The following is a 20,506-nucleotide window of genomic DNA, read 5'->3' as shown; positions in this document are numbered from 1 at the left end:
TAAAACAATGTTACACTGGACAGAAGAGAAGCTAAGATATTTAAATTAAAAAGCAATTAAAAAGTTTACTGCTTGGGAGGAATGCCATGGGAAATTTAGACAAATTACTAAAGAGTAGGGATTGCTTTACTAACAAAGATTAGGCCAGTTATTTCTATAATCCTTCCAGTAGTAGCATATGTAAATTTTGGACGATAAAGAAGGCTATGCATTGAGAAAAATTAAGGCTTTTAAATCATGTTGCTACAGAACAAAAATTTCCTAGACTGCAAAAGGATCTAATCAGCAAAACATCTAATAGTTAAAGAAACAGACCCAGAGTGATCACTAGAAGGGATAATCCTGATTGTAAAATACTAAAATACTTTGACCACATAAGACAAGACTCACCAGGGAGGATTTACAGTGAAAAACTGATTAAAAAAAAAAGGAGAATTAAGGTAAAGACATCATTCCTCAGTATAGGACTATGCCCATATACCAGATCAAAGGAGTACAATGGCTGACAGGCATACCTGGAGTCTTAATGCCTATAAGGTCACAAAATGTCTGACTCAACTAAACGATTGAGGAGGAGACTGTGGGCCTGATTTCTTTTGGTACATGTGTATCCAAACTCGAACCCAATTTGCAAAAAGGCATGGGTGATGATTTACTACATTGCAGCAAAATGGACCAGTGTTCATTTAAAAAATCTAATTGCGTCTAGGATAATTTAGGAGAGTAGGAACCTAAGTAAATGTTTAAAGTTAGCCTAGGTTCACTTACTACTTATTTCACTAAAAGTCACTACAATCACTAAAGTCACTAAAATCACTAAAAGTTAGTCCTTTGTAGGGTCTCAGTTCCAACTAAAACATAGAATAAAAATTCAAAACATTTGAAGATTTATTTAGCTGTTGATATTTCTTGGGATAATATAGTGGCCAATCATAGGCAGGAATACACGCACAGACTCCATGTGTCGACACCAACAACAAATGCACAACTTTTCTTTCTACAGGTTGGCTTTCAATTAAACAAGAGAGCACTCATTTCCAGCTCTCCTCAAGCTTGATTAGTGCAGATTTGTGTTTTAACAACTTCTACAAGATTATGTTGTCACAATAAGTCTAGAACAACATTGTCTTTGTTCTGCTGTCCCAGATATGTTTGCTGTGGTTGTACCATGTAAGAGCAAAGAGGGTGTTATGGTTTTCTCCAACTAGACATACAAATACAATCTGCCAGTGAAGCCATTCACAAGTCTCCAAGCACATAGAACACTACACAATTGTTTCTTGCTGGCTGACTTCAATATGTCATTCACAAAGATTTGTGATTTCAACTTCCAGAGCAGTTTGATGGAAATTTGGGGAAAGGAAAAAAATCACACTTCTATGAATAGATGTGGTACAGTTTTCGCATGAGATGTTGGCTAAACACTTCTTAAAAAGTTTTCAAAATGTGCAGCTTAGTTAACACACGTTTTTTATATATATACTGTATATCGCTCTATGTCCTCAGGCACTGGCTATGGAGCTGTTCCTGCTGAGCATGTAAAACTCAAACTCAGGAATGAATTTAAAGTGTGGTTTGTCGTCAACATCATATAATTGTCACAGCTCATAAAAATGAGAACACATTATGTCATTTAGGATATTAAAAACAGAATTTTCCCTTGCTTATTAAATACAAGATAGAAATCTGTCATGTAATATAAATGAGAATGCCACTGTTGACTTCCTATTAAAAATACATTCTCTATGGTTACCATGATTCTCTGACTTTAGCATTGTCTAAATGACCCTTAAAAACCCTGAAACCAACAACAGCTTGGTGGAAGGCATATTAATAAGGAATTGGCTATGATTATTCTTTTATTCCCAGGTGCTTAACATGAAACCATCAACTCTCTGTGTGTGGTCCACTGTGTCCTGATGGGAATAAGGTGACAGGTGCTGAAACTCTCTCTGCTTTCTCAGCACTGAAATACAGGTAGTCCTCGTTTTACGACTTACCTGTTTACCAACTACATGTACAAAGCTGTACAGTATACATCCACGAGTGGTCTCCTCTTTGGTCTTTTGGGCTCCCTCTGTCTTCCTCCTTGGTGATCGTCAACGATCCCCAGACAAGCTCCCCAGACCGGGTCTATCCTTTGCTCCTTGCTTAATGAAAAATTTGCTTAACGACCAGGTCGCAGGAATGGAGCTCTTCAAGGCTAGATAAACTTTCATCAGTGAACCTGGGTGATCCAGCAAACCTAGAATGGATATCTTAAAAGTAATTTGCTATTTGGCAGCAAATGTTTTCAATCCTGGACCAGAACAATTCTAGGTTTGCTAGGTCACCTAAATTCACTGATGAAAGTGTATCTTCTCCAGCCTTTCAGAGCTTTACTAAATCATGCCTACGGGCCTGTGTATTAATGAGGCTCTCTAAGAATAGATAAGATAAACAACCATGGGAGAACCTGGATAATACAGCAAACATGGAATGGATTTCTTAAAATCATTTGCTATTATTTTGCAAACGTTTTGAATACTTGAAAAAATCCATTCCAGGTATTCTGGATCACCCAAGTTCTCCTATGATAATCTATCTTCTTTAGTCATGGAGAGCTTTAAAAAGACCCAATATACCTCAACAGACAAAAACAAGTTGCCATTTCACAGCCACATTTGAGGACTTCTCTGTAATATTTTTGACTTGACCACCACTAAACATTTTTGTTACATGTATCCCCTTGCAGAACAAAACTACCTACCTTCCTTTCACACCCAAACCTCTCTGAGTAAGCTTCGGTTAGTGATAAATGGCCACTATCAGATGGATATTGTGGCATTCCATTGCAATATATAATTCTACTTTCACTGACCAGTTACATACAATGCAACATGCTTCCCTAAATTCCTCCACCTTAGCCAGACAACATTTGCTGTAAGCACTTGGCTGTTGAGAATTAGTTTGTGTGACCTTTTTAGTCCAGTTACTTCTGCAGCTCACAATCACAATAGGACAAAATCATGAAGGGCAAACAGTAAAAATATATATTTAATGAAAATAAAGTAAAAAAAAATTGCTGTCTATGTCTTCACTGGGGAGGTTTAACCCTCTGCTTGCCCTGGTGATCATTGTCTTTTCTCCAAAATTTCTTCGGAGAAAACTTATTTTACTTACTGTTGTGTTTTCTCAACAGGAAGTGAAAGCAAAGTTTCCTGATGGGACAAGAAAGCAATAAATAAATAAATAAATGACTGACAAGGGTCTTTACCATTACTTTGTCCATATCTGGCTTCATGTAAACTGTCAGTGATGGATGTCGGCAATAAAGTGCAGTGAACAAACCTTAAATGTGGTTCTCCTGTATATAAACCAATTTAAAAAATTGTACCGCAGCAAAAACACTATATGGCAATATAATGTTTTGTCAAAGAACTTTCAGGATTCCAGTTTTATCTAACAAGTCCAGGTAAAAGTACAGTCTGTAAAAGCCATGGTTCTGGAGCACTTAACTGAGGATAAAACAGCAATTCATATTCATAGTCCTGAGAAAATAGCAGAACGGCTTTCCTTATCTGAGTTGGACACTCATAAAGCACACAATGTGCAATAGCTGTTTTTTGTTTTTTTCTTGCACACACAAAACTTTTACAATTGTACAATCATACGCATACCTATAAACAATTCAATGCTGTTTCATAGATTTAGAAGAATGCCTGTAACAGCTATGTAAGCAATGAGAATACATAGAGGTTCCCATGGCTTCCATTATTGTTGTGTATGGCTCTTGAAATCTTAACGTTTGCAAGAACTTTAGCAAATATGGGCTTGCAGATATCCACAAACTGAACCATACACCACTAACTATTCTTTAGGACATTTTTTAGGATGTAAAGTTCTGTAACAAAGCAGCACTTTATAGGTGAAATTGGTACCAACCTAACATATTAATTACCAGTTTTGCAGTAAAAGACTCAGTAACACTTACTGTAAATATAGTAAAGAAACTACCGTGTTTCCCCGAAAATAAGACTGTCTTATATTTTTTTTGGCTCCCATAAACTTATATTTTTTGAAATGCCAAAATATGCCCTAGGTCTTATTTTCAGGGGATGTCTTATTTTTCCATGAAGAAGACTACAGTACACATTTATTGTTGAAAGTCACTCATGATCATTTTTTAATTTACCGGTATGTATGCTTTTATTTTCTTTTTCTCCTAGGTCTTATTTTCGGGGTAGGTCTTATATTAGGGCAGGTTTACAAAAAAGTGCTAGGTCTTACTTTCGGGGTAGGTCTTATTTTCGGGGAAACACGGTATTACGTGTAGTAAACTGTAAACAGTTGCACTTAAAGTTTTGATTTGTTTTTGTTTGACAACAATGAAAAAAGTAAAGTTGATGTACATCTGTCCTATTTTAACATTAATAGAGACAATGTCACTATTTCAACTATTCAAATACATGTTAAAAATATAAAAAAGCAAATCGCAGGGGTGCATGGTTATTAAGTAAGAAACTGGAATATACAATAATCTAATAACACTAAGAATGCACATTTTAAATCTATGAGGATAACTCAGCTAACAAGGATAATGCAGCCTTCTAAATCATTGGCTTGTGTTCTTTTAGCTGTTTTAGTCCAATTTGCTAAATGCCTAGCCCATGCAGTGAAAAATGTGAATAAACTAATATTTGGAAACCACACTGAGAAAGAAGATTATTATTTTCACTACAGAGTTCAGAGTTTTTGGAGCTATAGTACATTAGGCAGCTGTAATTAGTGAAGCTGATCGAATTCTGAGCTGCACAATAGAAGGATTCTGTAAATGAAAAATAATCTAATACCTAGCCTTTTAATAAAACATAACTGGAATACCAGTCCTGATTTCTTGAATTTGCATTCACTGCTTTATGTTATAGAAGGATGGTTTATTTTGTTTAAAAACGTATTGAGAAACCTTTTCTAATGCTGGTTGTATACACATCTGCTGAACATTAATTTATGTATGTATACAATACATAGTATGGGTTTTCTACATACACCTTTTGCATAAAAATAGAAGGTGCATTTATCTTCATTGAACAATGCTATGTAAAAACTATAATGTAGAAAATACTTACCTTATACCCTTTACATTTGTCTTGGTGAGAATGATGTCACTTGGTTTTCTGGGAAAGTTTAAGATTAGAAAGTTTAGGACGTTGGAGCGTGTTGTCCCAACATGTACTATCCTCATCTTTCCCAGGATCTCACATCAAAGTATCAATGCATCCTTGCCTAAAACAGAATTGCAACCAGAATGTGATTTAAGTGTGGGGGGTTCAAGAAAAGGATAACCCACTTATTTAAAGTGGAAATAGTATTATATCTTTATTCTTCTGTTTTGCATAAATTGTGTGGTTCAACTTTTATTTTCTTGAGGGAACCCTTGATACAATTTTCAGTTCTAAAGGAACCCCTACTAAACCAATGTACTGGAGATTTCAATAAACCTCCTGCTGAAATCAATATTTGTGGGTCCTTCAAGAAAAAGTATTTTCTGTATTATTTTATTTATATTTATTTATTGGTGCCTAGCAGAAAGAATGCTTATCCTTACAGTATTGGCTGGAATTACACCGTTATAGACAATTAAAAATATCATTAGTGTCATGCAGGTGTTGGCTCCTATACAAGCATCATCAAATGGTGGTTCAATCACTGACCATTGGAGGAAACCCTGGAAATGTCTGGAGGAACCCTGCTTGAGAATGGCTGGTGTAATCTCTAGGTGTTTAATGCAGTAATTTGCTCCGTGTTTGATGTTGTCTGCTCCTTGAAGATAGTGGTTATAGCGACTAAAAGTAAGGGAACAGGCAACAATAAAAACTTAGTAGTGGCGGACGTTACACATTAAAATCTACTTGTAATATTGTTAATGTGAAATTGTAATTTCTACAGATCAGCACTGAACATTGCATTTTGGGCTATTGGTAAAATAAAATATTATTGTAAAAGTAATCAGAAAACAAGCTTGCCCTAAAGAATGACTGGTATACTTACGTATTCTGTTCCCCCATGTCATGATTGTCTCTCTCTTCAGATGTTCTGACTCATTACAGTGTATGATGCCTGGTCCCCTGATGAGCACTGGTTCCTTTTCCTGGCCCAGTCAGAATAGAGAAGTTTGGTGCTTAGCACTGACTGATTAGCACTGACATTTGATGTAATGTGTAGAACATCTGCACTATGTTTTTTTGGTAATATCAGTGGGGATGATTGACTACAAATGTAAAAAGTGGTTTGCCTAGCAAATTGAATGTTTCCTTAAGTAGTGTAGTCGTAAAAAAAAAAGGGGGGGGGGCACGGTACTATCCATGGCGAGCGCGCATTATTGTTATGTAAACAAGCCCACCCCTGCCTATGTGTCACTCAAAGGGTAAGAAACTTCCCCTAGAGTGACGACATGATACCAGAACCCACCCAATCTCCCATCGCAGGTCTGAGCCTGTAATGGGAGAGTGGGTGGGTTGTGTTCAGAGAGACAACCACTCCACCACACTAAGCCTGCAATTCCATTTAGGGGACATGGTCCACGGCTCTGGTCGGTGCGCCCCCCCCCCCCAGCGGGGTCCTTCTCCTGACAGGCCCCCAAAGAATTATTTGCAAAATAAGAGTGGGCCCATTCCTGAAAAAAGTATGAGCACAACGTTCCCAACCATGCCCACTTCACCCCTGGTTTCCTTGCAAAGTATATGTTAACAAATAAAGTGAAGCGGTTTTAAACACCCAATCATGTGCAAATAAAAATCTACTTGTTTTTTTTTTTTTGTCTGAATAATCAAATGACACACACAAGGTCACCTTATTTACTTACATCAAACTGCTATATAAACTGCCTCTTTTTTTTTTAGAAAAAAAATCAATTCAAAGTTTAAAAGCTTAAGGGTAAAAATGTGAACTCAATGTAAGTTAACAATATTCTTTTTTTTTTCTTTTTAAACACACGCAACCACAATTGTTTCACTTCAGCTTATAAGCTTTTAAATGTGGATAGCCTAATCACAGAAAATCAAACCAGATGACTCCGGTGCCCTGTGACTCCTGTGACTCATGGTGGTGTCCTTTAAATGCACTAACCACATGTCTACAGAACATGAGGATTAAGTCACAGGTAAAACTATTGCTGGTTTAGGTACATTCCAGAAGGGAGTGGAAGTGCCTGAAGGAAGAACTGTCTCTATTCAGTTCGTGGTATATGACTCAGACGATCACCAGCAAAAAAACCATGGAAACAAAAAATATTTTCAACATATTACTGACAAGTACACACATAATACTATTTTATTGCTTAACATTATGCTTTCTCTAAAAAAAGTGAATCTACAATGTGTTTGAGTCAAGCACATGTATCCTTAGTTTGCTTTTTAGTAAAAGTAAGTAGACATTTACTCCAATTAGGTGTAAAGTTCCTAATTCTCCAGCACACAATTGGCTGTTGGAAGCAAATTTCATATCACCCCATGTGATTTCACTGCTTCTGGCATTTTCACTTTGAGGCCTAGAATCTCTGCTAACTATAAAATGTAAAAAAGTACTACTAAATCTCATTTTCCTTGCTTTTTGCAATGGGGTCTCAAAGTTCAATGGAATTCCCAAGACATAAAAGGCTGGTAGGTGAATCAATCTGTGTATTCATTCAGTTAAATACCAGCTTTGGTGGATATCTTCTGTGCATTTTCAGGGTATGTTAAGGCCTCCTAGAAGACAATAGTTAACTCCGCCATAGACGCAGCTCTGTATGCAGGCAAGTTGAAGAAAGATGATGGTGTTATGTCACTCTTATGTGACAATTCCTAGCATACTATGCACTCACTGTGCTTAAGGATGTTTTGGGTGTCAAGGAATTTGACATCCATTTAGGTACGTTCCAAGTGCTTTTAAAGAAAGGTGTTCAATGTCATACGGTTTGATTTCTTTTTAACAGCCACAGTCCTGCAAAGCTGCTCTGTGCATGGAAGTAGTGGTCTTATGGCACAAGTCTAACTCAGCTCGCTTCTGAGTTGGACCCTATAAATCTTTTATAAGCACAGCTCATACTCCCTGACGGTTGGAGAGCTTTGATTCAGCATCAGAGATATGGTGGACCTCTGCAGAGGTGCTTCTACTTCACTACAAACAAACAGACTTTGTAAGGGACATTTCCTGGTGGATAAAAAGGTATCCAAATAACACACAGAAGAGATGTGCCTACAGTCATGGTGGGCCAATGGTCATATCCCAGACCACTTCATTATCATAAGGTCCTAGTGATCTGCAAAACAGAAAAGAGAATAGGTGGTATTAATTCCACTAAGTAAACAAGAATTCTTTCTATGATGGGAGAGATCAGGGAAACAGCATTGTTATATAGACAAGTTAGGCTTTTTATTGCAGTAGTTCAGCTTTCCGGATTCAGCAACATAATTTAAATATATTAGTCATGTCTGTGTGTTACTTCTGCAAACCCATTGCATTTATAGAGAACACCCCAGTGACCCCACATTGCAGATCTGAAGAAAGGGAAGAGAGAATACTTATTACTAACAAAGCAAACATTATTATAGGCAATACCAATTGTTCTTCTAGAAGCACAAGTTTGATGAAAGGGTTAACAGCTTGGTGGGAAATGTAGGCCAAGCTACTGTGCAAACAGTGAGCATTTTGTCATTTTGCACACCTGCAAATGACAGATTGGTCATTTTGCATTATCTTGTGATTTTTACATCTGGGACTTGTAGTTGAACTCCCCTCTATTACCAGCACAAAAAAAAATAAAAAAAAAAAAACGATCTGCAAAACATATTACAGATTTTGTTCCCTGCAGTGCCTGTAACTTAATATACTTACACAAAGCAATGCAAATCCAGGCTTGTAGTACTTAACACTGTCACAGTTTGCTTAACATAAAAAGATAAAGGGATCTATGTGCAGGTTAAAACTGGCATATGATAAACAGCAAACACACAAAGCAGTATGTACAAATAAATGTGTGCATTTTTGTATATAGTGTATTGTATGTAATTGTTGCAAATTAGAAACATTCCTATTTTCAGTAATTTATTCTGGATATATACTGGAGTTGATTTTTTAGCCCCTTTACATCATGACGCTTCTTCGCCTATATCAAACAAGCATAGGTATGAAAATTTACATTGCATTGTGTTATGTCGTACTGCACACTTTAACATGCTGTAGTGCACTTTTTTCACAATAACAATTTGAAAATACAAAAGAAAAGGGGTTATAAAACAAGGGGACAACATAATTACAGAAACATAGAATATATTATACATATTTATGAAGAAGTCCAAACAGTAATCTGGCCATGTACATCAAAAGAAGAAGGACATAGAACCTAGAAAGGATAAATAAGGATTTATAGCGCAGAGAAAACTAATATAACAATTGTGTAAGAAAATCAACAATGCTCTTTTTGGAATCTACTCTAATAATTCAGTAAAAACTGCTACTTTTCTAATAGGGAAAGTTTCTAAGGGTAGGAAAGGTGGGTCAAACATTTAAAGGCATCACATAGGGGCAAAATGAGGAAGGGCTTAAGGAGGGGGGAGGGAAGGACAGGGGTTCCTCTCATGGGATTTATTGATTAATATATTCAGTCCAGGGGTCCCAGGTCTTATCATTTTTTTTTTTTTCAAAATATTCTGCAGGGTGCAGGTCAATTTGTCATCCATCTGATTACTAAAAAAGTAATGGAAAAGGTTATAAAAAAAGTGTCCATGGCTTGATAGAGATCGTCAGCGGTTGAAGAAATTATTCCTTGAAGAGAGACTCTTCCTGTGTATAAATGTAGGGGAGTCCAGCATTTTTAAGAGTTTTAGCTTTTAGGCTTCTAATACTCCTACGTTGTAATCTAAAAGGAAGCTCTTCATCCAGCAATGAAATAAAGGGAAGTCCTGTTATATAACTAAAATTTCCTATGTGCTCTGTGGTTATTTTGTAGTAGAGCAGGTCTTATAAAGCATTGTCCTGTCCTTTCTAGTAGCAACTGATCATTTATATTGTCATAGGTAACTGTGTAATAGAGACCTTCAAAATACACTGAATTCTTGGATGGCTAGAGCTGCCAAAAATACTTGGCATAAGTACTTTATCCCAATGACAGTGAATTTCTGTAAAGCTGTCAAGTAGGGCAAACAAACAGATTTTCAAGGTGATATATCCACTTTAAATTCAGGTCCAGCACTTTTTAACTTCAATCTGTTTAATGGTTCTCTGTGACTTTGGTGCCATGATTCCAAGGTTCCAAAAAATCCTATTGAAGATCAGTGAAAACAGCAACTTTTACTCAAAAGAAGACTAATGTACTCAAGGAAATATGCTATAAAAACAAAATTGCCTCTAACACCATTTTCATGAGGCAAAAATCATTTTTATACACTTGCATCTGCTCATTAAACAGTCTGTGAGAACATCTGTGAGTTAAAATGGGCAGATTGCCTAGTTTCCATGACCATTTTTAGTAGATGCACTATATCTGTATATATCTCTAATTATCCCGTGACTTGCATTGGTTTATTGTGGACATGCCATCATTGTCTAATTATATAGACTTAGTGAATTTAAGCCAACAAATAATTTGTAAACAATCAAACATGCACATACTTTAAATACAAAAACAAGTTTCCTTACATCAGGACAGTTCAGAATAATATTATTTAAAGTGCATGTTAACCCGAACAATACATTTGTCTTTTTGGTCCATCAAATACAAAAAAAAATTTCCACTGTACTAGGACCTAAAAAAAGATATATTACCAAAATGCCAGAAAAGCTATTAAAAGACAAATAACAATGACCAAATATTAATAATACAAACATACAGTTGACATTTTAAGCTTATTTAAACACGTCCTTCATCATTGGCCACTTTTTCATCCATCCTTTCCACTGCTCCCTCTGATTCCATTCCTGGTGTCCTCTGCACCCCCTCCACAACCACAACTAATTTGCTATTATTAATATTAATAATAATAATAATAGTAATAAACAGGATTTAAGTTGTACATTAAATAGGGGTTGCAAGTGACAGACTAATACAGACAGCAACACAGGAAGAGAGGATCCTGTCCCGAAGAGCTTACAGTCTAGAAGGTGGGGGAGGTAACATACAATAGGAGGGGAGATACCATAGCATTACTCATGACCTTTTTTCACCCCCGTATCCCACTCTCCATCACTGCACTCCCCAAATCACACACCTTGTTCACATCTCACCTCTGCAGCCCCTGCGGATCCAACAAGATAATTAACGATTCTTTACTGAATGTAGCACAAGTTGGCTGCAAAATCCCATTAACAAATTGGACGGAACAAAATCGTATTTAAATTAGGAGGGTTAGTATTTGGGGAATAAATAGCTCCTTCATAGTTTTCCATTAGAATAATGAAGAAATCAAGTAATTTAATTTTATTTTGTAAGTTAGATCACTTTGTGTCTGCAACTCAATCATATCAGAGTTTATATCACTGTTGTAACACTCTTTGAGGGCGAAGATCCATGGACACTTTTAGTGTTTTTCTAAAATACAGCAGTACATTTAATAAGTTGTTTTTTTTTACCGAAAGTGAGAAAGTAATTGTTTTTATAAAAATCCTGGCCTGTATGTGGTCCTCGAGGACTAGAGTTGGACAGCCTTGCTAAAGGAGTCTGTGAAGGTTCATATTTATCCAGGTCATTATATACTAGTAATAGGTAATTCAACATGACTTGTAATATTAAAGATGTTTTGCCACTTTGCAAGATGCTTGATCATTTCTACCAGTGTAGGAAAATACCCAGCATTTACTTACACAAACATTTTAATCCAATCACCATGGAATGTGACATGGCAGATGTTGATAGTCCAAGAGACATGAAATTAGGTAAACCACCCTTTTTTTCACATTATCCCATTCTTGGTGTCAGAAAGTCTGCATGGGTGTTAAACCATCAAATCACATGGCTGAAGGTGTGAAGTGTTGTCAAAACCCTCCTTGTAAGTGTAATTGGTGACTTTAACTATTGGTTCCACATGTACGTAAATTCCACATTGCAGTTCCTGCTTATTGCAAAAAAGGGGACCTGCAAACTTATGTTACTTGAAGGGGTCAATGTTCATTTGTAAAATAATTATGTTTCTACTTGACTAGGTAAACGTTTGAAAAGCAAATCTACACTCTAGCCTTGATTGTATGACTTGATCAAAATGTTTTAACAGGTTGTACCATACATAATGAGAACATGCAAACTGCAGGTATAAGGTGAAGTACAATATGTTCTAGTACTGTCAGCTGATACGACCTTCTACTAGTAGTGTACAGAATGATAAAGTATGTTCATATAGAGAATCCTAGCTAGTAGAATAGTTCAAACTGACTGCATAGTATATATGAATGCCAACAGTTGCTATTGAAAATGTATTTAAAGGTAAATCAAATTGATATTGAGACATCAGTTTTTGTTCTCCATAACAGTTTGTTATTACCCCTTGATCCTGCCTGAAGAATTCTTGTTTTTCACCACCTGTAACAGGTCAGGCTGATCAGAAGAAGTGGCATTTACATCGATAGAGGTACTTACAATGATCATTTTTTATTCTCATGCCTAAATTTAGGAGGGAAAAAATAGTTTTTAAAATGATTTGTAACTGCTTAAAAGTAATTGCTGAAGTTGGACTCTGTATTTAGGATACAATTTATTGTGTATATTTTTATTGGTACACAGTTTAAACACATCTAAAAAGGTCACTATTACATCTTTAATATGTAATTGATTCATTTTTTGCTAAAACCACATTGTGAAAAAATGAAGGCATCCCACAATGCTGTAAATGAAGGGATTTACAACTTTCCCATGCTACTATCCAAGACACATACAATGGCACATTGCCAATGCTATACACATTTTGCTTAGATCAATGATTCTCACACATATGGTGTTCTTCTGATACGATTTTGGTGCATTGGCTGCTATAGTTACTGTCGAGTGACCATAAGAAACACCAAAATTTCTTCCCCATTGACCTAAAAGGTGTTTTAATCTAAGACTATCTGAATCCAATTTCTGAACCAATTCAGCTAAATTATCTCAGTTCTGTGGGATTTCCGCTGCTTCCTTGGGAAATCCCTACCAGTGGGCTATCAAACATCTGCTAGATATGCCTAAGTGCAGAATGTACAGCTTATCTCGGACAGTGGTTAGGTTGTGGGAGATTTGACAGTTCTTGCTCCCCAAGGAGCCAAGAATACCAGATGTGAATTAGGATAACCTATACTTGAAGTGTCAAAATAAAGTTCTTCTCCTCGTCCTCATCAGGGCAGGGCTATCTTCCATCAGTGCAACCTGTCCAGGGGGAACAAAAATAATTGTCAGTTTTTCTTCTTTTCTTGTTAGTATGGCAAGGCATTATGTCCCATCTTCCTTCATCGTTTTTATTTTACTCTAGGAGGTATGCACTCATCATGGCCATATGTGTGACAAGACAGTTCTTAATTTTTCCACTGCATATGGGACTTCCTCCCATTCTTTTTCTCTAATTCATCCTTTTTTTTCATCTTGTAAATGGTATCTCCTCAGTTTCAGCACCCACATGGACCTTGGCCTGAGGGGAGCTAATGTCTTCTGTCCTTTGTATTGCTATCCCCCCCTTTTCCAAAATGTAGTAAAATAAACCGTAAAAGTAAAGGGTGAAACATTTGAAGTGTCAGTCAAGTGAGTAGACTATTGTCTCTACATATTTGTATATTTTTAGAAATATAGTGATTTCAAATGTATATTTGGAGGGTCTGCAGTCGGTATAACAAAAGTTTCTGTTCCTCGTTCCTGTTTTTGTTTACTCCACTGACATATTTAACCTGTTATTTTTGCTCTATCAGATTTTTGTAATTTTATGATTGTCTCTTGTACTTTGTCTCTTCTGATGCTGTATATTGTATTTTTTTGGTCTCTTTCAAGCCCTTTTCTTTATAAAATATTAACATAATATTTATACGATATTCTGTAGTAGATAAATATTTTATATATATTAACAAAGGAATCAAAGTGAAGATCTGTTTTTGTATAAAGGACGCAAACCCTAAAACAGCTGAAAGGGACAGTGCTAATATTCAACAAGGATAAAAAAACATAGATTTAATGGTGAAAAAGATTAATATTGTTTATAAGAAACTTATCCAAAAGCTCCCACCTGAATCCCTTTTCCCAAGTATAGACTTAATGTAATCAAAATCCTGACGTAGTTGTAGTGAAAACAATTAATGCTGCAATATATTTAAATGGCAAACATAATCTTAATGAAATCAAAATCCTGACGTAGTTGTAGTGAAAACAATTAATGCTGATCGGTGCTATACGATCGTTCATATATATCGTGCAGGAACGTTCGTCGTTCGTTTTCCGACGATAATAATTGGAAGTGTGTACGTAGCTTTAGTTACATAATTCCTCATTCCCACAGGCTTTTTCTCTCTGCATTCTTGTGTATCCTCTTCCATAAAACACTGCAAGCAGAGGTTGCAGGCACTGATGTCATCCTTTATATTGGTGGACCAATGGTCCTGCATTGCAATAGATTGGAGTGGATGTGCCCTTAATGTTCTCAATTGCAATACAAGACTATTGAACCTGATTGATCCATTATAGAGGATGACATCAGTGCCTGAAACAGCTGCTTGGAGTGTCTAATGGAAGCCGCTCCGACCCCTAAGGGAACAAGGGATGAGCTTACAAACACAATTGTGTTTACATCTCCCCACATCAACACCAACATTTAGCCCTTGGAGTATGATGGTAGCCTCACTGCAAAGGTAGTTTCCTTGAGTTCATCTTTATGAAAATCAACCCCAGTGTCTCAAAGTATTAAAACCAAAGATATAAAAACAGAATTTTATGTTAACATCAGCACTGATACTTTTCTATATAAAAGTTTCCTTTAACTACATATGGAATATCAAATTAACTGGCATGGGATTATCTAATACAGCAATGCACAAACTGTCAAATCAATCAGTCAGAGTCTTTTTGCTACAGTAAATTGAAACATGATTGGCAGCTTTGGGTGAATGCAGCTTTAAAATCATCCCTGCTCTTTTTAGCACGTTATTAAATAAACTCACAAATATTATAATCTTTATATTTTGAATGTAATGAATCAAAGCAGGTTGCCATTCCCCCAGTTAAACGGTGTTCACAGTATCACTGTGGTTGTGTAGAGATTAATCATTAAAATAATTATGGTCATGTGAAAAGCAATTTCCACCCTGCTGAAACAAAAAAGCCATTGTGCTCAGTCTGTACAGCAGATTGCTAAATTCCAAAGCTTACCATAACAATTAGCACCTGATCTCTAACGTATCAGAATTTTGTGTGAGAGATAGATTAACTTTGCCACACAGCAAGACAATGCAAAATCTGAAGCAGTAAGACATTATAAGATAGTTTGATCATGAACCTCTCCCCACTGCCACTGATATATATAGTAAAAATACTCCTTTTGTTCATAGTGTTCATTTACTTTCCCTTAAAGGAAAATAATAGTTGACTGACTATCAATGACCTCTATACTTTTTAAGGTATCTACCTTTACCAAGCAGACAGCTAGCACGGTAAAAACTCGAGATCTGCATCCTTAAATTGAAAAAGTTTTAAGGTAGTTAAATCCGCATGACAGTCAGAGAGCCAGCATGATGGGACATTGCTAGGATTGAAAAAGACCTGGGGCGACCTGAGGCACCCTGGGGCTCAATTAGAAAGTTCTGTTTGTAGTACACAGCGATAAATGAATACAACGCCGGATCACTCCTAAACTAGTGGCTTAAAGGAGAATGGAAATTAAACCTACTTAATGCACATATATGCTTTATTACTTGTACAAATAAGATTGTTTAAAATACTGAGCACAGTGCACAGAATGAGGTGATACAGAAAAAGGACCAAGGAACAATAATAATGTGGGGTATAATAAGAAAGGTACAGCGCAGTGTACCAAAGAGGCGGTGTGGAACACATACATTATGTACTGCACAGTATATAGAGTGAGGTGGTGTGAATTAGGAAACGCACAACACATAATACAGAATGCAATAGTGTGCAATCAGGAATATATATCACAGAACATAGAGTAAGGTGATGTGGTTAGGAAATGTACAGGACACTGTAAAGAATGAGGCTGGGTGGAACACAAAATGTTAAGCACCGTGTACAAAATAAAGCAGTGTGACCTATGAAACATACAGCCCAGTATGCAGAATAAAAAAGTAAACAAAAGGGAACATACAATGCTTTGCAAAAAAGAGGTCACGAGGTAAGGAGGTATAGCTCAGTGTTAATGCACACTTGGAATATGTTGGCACTATAAAAAAGAGGTATTAAAAAATACACTTTACTGCAAATTAGATTTAGATTAAAATTAAATTAAAAATGTTTTTTGTAAGACTGACACGCACTCTCTCTTTTCCTGATCCACTCTCCATCCTTACTGTGTTGCACAGGGTCCACAACAATTTTTCTATATCCTCTGGTCCCCATTAAAAATATTGACATTTGGCTCTGAGGTTTTGCAGCTGCAGTTGTTAGACAAATGCTGCCCAGAGACTCTGTTGTGGAATAAATATGCTAACCCTTATATGCCTCTTGTACCTTATCCAAAAATATATGTGAACATTCAGCAATTTGACTTTTAGAAAACACCTTAAGACGGCTGCCTTGTTTCACAATACTTTAACAAGAGAAGTCATTAGTAGTCCACCACTAATAATCTTTCTTTGCCTCTTCATTGGCGTCATTGGACACCTGTACATAATCTAGATCAGAGTTTCTCATCTTTTTTATCATGGCGAAACCCTTGAAAAAACTTTCAGGTTTTGAGGGACCCCTATTTGAATTACTATACCCACAGCTCACAGTACATTATTGTGGTAGAATGCCTTCTACGGTGCTGGCCATTGGGAAGAATGTAATCCTTACAGATAGCCATGATCATTGGTGTCAAGTAAACTGTGCTGAAAGTCTCAAATAGCACATTGCCCAGGTAATCCCTAGCAACCTCTGAAGAAACCCTAGGGTTTTACAAAACCCTGGTTGAGAAACACTGCTATAGATTATTACCAGACATGACTGCAAATGATTTTTTAAGTAAATTTAGAGAGTGTGTATGGACTTTAAGAGTAGGGATTGTGGATTCTTTTCTACTAATTACTAATTACTAGCCTTACTAATTATTTATGCAGACCATAAAAAGTCTTATGTACTTCAAATCTATTCAAAGGCTGAATCTCTGCCAAACACCCTCTGTTCATATTCCTGCTTTTATTACTCTTTACTGATTATGCTGAGAAGAATGCAAAGACCAACTAACATATTCTATCAAGCCTTCTATCTCCCTAAATCTTCCTTTTCAAGAATGTAGGGTACATGTAGATTAATTATAACTAATAATCAGTAAATCAATTATCACAATTTATTGGTTGTATACTCCTGAAAAAGATGTCAAGGTTTGGTTGCAGCTTATACCATTTACACACAAATCACAGCTCCTAGGCAATTTCCCAAAAGTTATCTCCTGAGATTGCATTTATTAAATTTCCTATGGATTTCATCACAGTTAACTGGGTCATCACAGGCCAATTCTTTAAAATAGTATCATTTATTTAAATTAAATAACAACTGTGATTTCTGTTATGCAGTTGCCTCTAATAAGAGCCTGCAGTTTTCCTTGGAATTTATTAGACTGAATTTAGCATAAATATATCACCCTTGTTCTATTAGATTAGCTGTATGGATCAAGCAGGTTTAACATTAAAGTATTTGTGTCGGCTTGTTAGCTTGGCAGAATTTTCATATAGAAATCATGTTACTGAATATAAAATATGACCATTTATTTTTGATTTATAAACTTCATAGACCTCCACCTATCTAAGTTATCCATAACACATTGGATGTATCACTTGCCAATACATTTCCTGAATATGTTCTTTATGGGTAGAGACTTGGCACAGTTTTCTTTTCATTACAAAATGAGTATGTGAAAGCTTGGCAGAAACCCCTAGGGTTTTTGCTCATTTAAAGAAATCATTATCATTTATAAAAATGTACATCTATACAGTTTAATCTAGGTGACAAGTGTTGCTATACATCAATCCAAGAATGCAGTTTACGGTTTTGCACATTGCTTTATTTATATATAATTTTATAAGTGCAAAAAATACAAAAACAAAAAAATTTTTGGGGGTTTTGCAATGCAACTATTCCCATGGGTATGCAGAGTTGTCCATAAACAACCTTGCAATTAGTCACATGCTTTAGTCTAGATAATGGATATGATTAAGTGCAAATATTACATGATAGTTAAACTGCAGCATGCTACAACTGTATAAGTTATTTGTGCAACTGAATATTTTGGATCTCATGTTCAAAGTTATAAAAGTCCATTTGATGTGAAAAATGTGATCAGTCATCTAAAACTAAAATTGCCTGTGGGGTTAAAGTCTGCATAGTTGTAACAGTTCCACTATTTTTTGGTATTCTAAAGCTATAGTTACACATAAAAATACTGTACAATGTTATAGCAGCAAATGTTACAACAAGTTCCTGACATTGTGAAAAAAATGTCATACTATCATACTTACAGGCATATCAACATTACCTAAAAAGTATAAAACTTTTACTAATTTTATATTTTCATCTGCTGAGACATCCACGCTCATCAAACACCTGTAGACAGTTTTGTTAAACATATAAGTACATTGCTTGTACTGGTTCTTTGAGAAAGAGATTTTCTGACTGTTGGAGGTGAAGACAGTGGGTGTTCTACTTTACATGGTGTTTACTCAATCACCTCCTAAGAAATGTGAAATTCTTTTAGTGGGCTCCCCCCATACTCAGTAAAGCCTACATACACACAATTATATCAAGATGGTCCTAGACTACAATGAATGTTGTATGATACTGCCATACTGTTTTATTTGATTTCCCAGTTCTACCGAGTTCTTGAGTGTAAATCTAAAGCCACAGGGAATGTAAAATAGCCCTGGGAATGTTTTTGTGTATATGAAACTGTGAGACAGTGGGCAGACCTAAGGATTTAGACAATAATAACAAATGAATCCCTCTGTATTTCAATATTTACATATATATCCTGTAGACTTGCAACTCCTGGTTCCTATTTACAATCCTCTGTTTTATACAGAGTATTTCAGAGTATTTCCATTTCCTTGTTTGACTTATTGCTTATCCAGATATACTATCATACTCTGTATTTTTTCTTATCATGAGAAAAAATAAGTGTGACTTACAGATAAGAATGTTTTTTTGCCACCCAAAGATGCAGGCTTACTGTACCTAATGGCAAAATACTTTTAGCTAAGGCAACTAAATCTTAGTAAGGCAAGAGTAAAAACACTGAAGGACATATCACAGTCCAACATCTTGGGCTAGACTCAATGCTAGTTCAATGCTTCAATAGGTGTAATAGTAGTAGTAGTCCACATTGTATATACTTTTATAAAGCCAGTGGCCTGTCAATACCCATTCAAATCACCTGTCAAGTTCAGCCTCGCACAGCAACAACAGCCAGGATCTATGTAATTCCTAGGGGTAAAAAGCCACGGACTGCCTGGTAGTCAAGATTTCAGGAACATGCTGGAACAATGCTGTAGGGGCAATACTGTTAGAGAGTTGTTGGAAAGTCAGTGTTCTCCGTTAGGAAGAAGAAAACACCGCTCAGGTAGGTGTCCATGTATACCTAAACCCTGAGAGGCCCATTAAAGCCAGGAAGAGTCCTATCATATCTGATATTGTGGGCCACCATAGAGGAATGCAGATAGGCCAGGTGTTGGCTGTAAGAATTTCTGTCTTACTATGGTCTCTGAATTCTTAAGACATGTTTGAAGACTGTATATGCTATTCATCTTGTCGTCTGACCGCACTGTGTCCTGCTGGATCACATTAAGATCTGCTGCTTAGGAGATCTTCAACACGGACTCAGACCTCTAGTTCATAAAGTGTGGGTAAGGCCTGCATTCTGTTTCCTTGGACAGTAGTTCTCCAAGAGATAGCATAATCAGAGGGCACAATAATAAAGCAAAAGTGAAATACTCAGATATCTTCCTTGTCTATAGAACTGCAAAGCTAATCAGCTTGGTACAGAAAGGAACAAAAAGATTATGAAATTTGTGCATGGCCTATGTTGGGTCATGAAGCCCACAAAATTAATGCACTGGGTGCAGCAGCAGTTTCTCCAAGTGACTGAAAAACTAATTGGATGGATTTATGCTCCAAAGGGGTAAACCACTGAACTTGTCCCCATTGACTCCAGCTCTGTTAGGCCTTACTCAGGAAACAAAACTGTCCAGGAGGCAGTAGCCTAGTGCCATTCTTCTAAGTCCTGCATTGAAATCAGCAATGAAATCTCTTGCAGTTGCCTGAGCAGTGGTGAACAGTTTACACATTCCATTCCCCAATAATGGTAGGAGTCCAGTATCTGAGCCCAGAAGAGAAGTT

General features: G+C 36.3%; 1 long non-coding RNA gene across 1 annotated transcript in view; it reads right to left on the bottom strand.

The window, feature by feature from the left end:
* Positions 1-6,905: 6,905 nt before the first annotated feature.
* LOC140326577 (uncharacterized) overlaps positions 6,906-20,506 on the bottom strand; it is a 40,953-nt gene continuing 27,352 nt past the window's right edge. The window contains exon 3 of the long non-coding RNA XR_011919898.1: positions 6,906-8,281. This is a non-coding gene — a long non-coding RNA (uncharacterized lncRNA). The remainder of the gene's footprint in view (positions 8,282-20,506) is intronic.

This window comes from Pyxicephalus adspersus, chromosome 3 (assembly GCF_032062135.1).
Source record: "Pyxicephalus adspersus chromosome 3, UCB_Pads_2.0, whole genome shotgun sequence".
NCBI classification, from domain to species: domain Eukaryota; kingdom Metazoa; phylum Chordata; class Amphibia; order Anura; family Pyxicephalidae; genus Pyxicephalus; species Pyxicephalus adspersus.
The sequence above is the reverse complement of the archived record's forward strand: the minus strand, read 5'-3'. Positions and strand labels throughout refer to the sequence as shown.